This window comes from Suricata suricatta, chromosome 4 (genome assembly GCF_006229205.1).
Source record: "Suricata suricatta isolate VVHF042 chromosome 4, meerkat_22Aug2017_6uvM2_HiC, whole genome shotgun sequence".
Classification (NCBI taxonomy): Eukaryota; Metazoa; Chordata; class Mammalia; order Carnivora; family Herpestidae; genus Suricata; species Suricata suricatta.
The window spans coordinates 120884859-120886894 of NC_043703.1; the positions used below are offsets into that span (position 1 = coordinate 120884859).

Sequence of the window (2036 nt, forward strand, 5' to 3'; positions counted from 1 at the left end):
GCTGAATTACATTGCCTGGGAGAAGCATCCTTCCACCAACCCATACCCTGGCTACTGTGGGACTCTGTTAGCAAGCACGGGTAAGTAACAGAGGAGCTCCTTTCTGCCAGACTTCTCCATCCTCTGGCTCCCCATTTCTCAGTCTGACCTTCAGCGATTCCTCTTGAGCTAGAAAATGTAGTGTTGGTTTGTCTTCTCCTATCCCTTCTCATCTCTTCTTTCTCTGAGTCCCATTCCCCTGGAGTAGGACACTGCTGAGGATGAGGGAGAGTCTTTGAATTCTAGACCAGAATCTGGACTGCCTCTTCCTTGGGGTCATGAGCTCCACCAGCCACATCCACCTGAGCTCCTCTGTCTCTCTAGGATATCTGAAATGGAAAGATTTTAGCTGTGGTTCGTTGCTACCTTATATCTGCAAGTTCAGGGACTAGGTCTGGTGGGACGTCAGGAGCCTGAGTTTTGCGTGCCGCTCATCATGGACATGGAACCAAGTGTGAAGACCTACCCTGGAAGGGGAGAGTCTCCCCTAGCCTCTAACCTGACCCCTTTCTTCTGACCATCCCCACCCTGTTCATTTATTTTTATGTTCATTTTGTGTATTGCATGAAGTAAGATTGCAGAGCGCAATAAAAATAGTTCATTCCATGTTGTGTGGTTTTTTGCTTTATCTCATAGCAAGAGTCTGAGGAGCAATGGGTATGGGAAGAGTTCTAGGTCTTGCCTCTGTCCAGTGTTTTCTATTCGCCCAGAAGGTACATTTCCACCAGTGTGTTTGTGATCAGTACATAGTCCTTGTTCATGTACATTTGTGTTGTTTATAGAAAAAGACATTACTCACCTACACATTCTATCACACTTTCCTCCTGTTTGAGATACTAATGGCCTTAGTGGTGTCTGATGATCTTAGAAGAGCACATCTGAAATCATTTGCTATGAATGTTATTTTTTCTTTAATTTGCAATTCGCCTTAGATCCTGACTTTTATAAAATACAGTGAAAAATGAATTACTTGGGTTCTGATTATAGTGCTTACATGTAGAGCATTGGAAGTTGTCACTCTCATCCCTAAATCAGTTCTTTTCTTAAACTAACCACTAGAAAACTGTTTGAAATTCCCATAATTTGCAGTGATCAATTGGGATTTTTCTCCTGGGACTGGACTTAATTGCCTTCCATACAAAATCAGATTATTAAAAAAATTTTTTTAACATTTTTATTTATTTTTGAAAGAGAGAGAGCATGATCGAAGGAGGGGCAAAGGGAGAGGGAGACACAGAATCTGAAGGAGGCTCCAGGCTCTCACCACAGAGCCCAATGCAGGGCTTGAATCTACAAGCTATGAGATCATGGCCTGAGTCAGAGTTGGACTCTTAACCGACTGAGTAATCCAGGCACCCCTGATTTTTTTTAATGTTTATTTAATTTGAGGGAGAGAGAGACAGAGTTCGAGGTCAGGAGGGGTAGAGGGAGAGGGAGACAAAGAATCCCAAGCAGGCTCCAGGCTTTGAGCTCTGAGCTGTCAGGCACAGAGCCCAATGTGGGGTCCAACTCATGAACCATGAGATCACGACCTGATTCTAAGTTGGAAATTTAACAGACTCAGCCACCCAGATACTTCCAAAATTAGATTTTTTTTTTTACAGAATTTAAAAATAATGTCTTTTGTCCAGTTAATCAATATTGCCTACTATACCTAGAGCCAGCTTGAGTTTCTAGGATCCTGATCACAGAGGCTTTTTTTCTAAATTTAGTCTGTATTCATATCCATTTTTGCCCTGAATCATCATAAATTTATTTTCTCTGATAAACTCTTACAAACATTTCTATCTAGAAGTCTAGAACAGAGGTAGGCACACAGGCAGTTTTTTCTCTCTTCTCCCTCTGTATCCATTCTCTCCCACTGAACCCTCCATAATATAATGCCCTCTGGGCAGTCCTGACAGTTGATAAAAATGCTTCTCTCTCCTAATAATAATAATAATAATAATAATAATACATAGTAATAATCTGTTATTTTCTCTCACTAAAAATTACTC

The 2036-nt window shown here is 41.3% G+C and overlaps 1 long non-coding RNA gene across 1 annotated transcript; it reads left to right on the forward strand.

The window, feature by feature from the left end:
- Nucleotides 1–645, forward strand: LOC115289059. The gene is made up of 2 exons (XR_003907354.1): nucleotides 1–80; nucleotides 364–645. It is a non-coding gene; the product is annotated as an uncharacterized LOC115289059 (long non-coding RNA).
- Nucleotides 646–2036: the final 1391 nt, after the last annotated feature.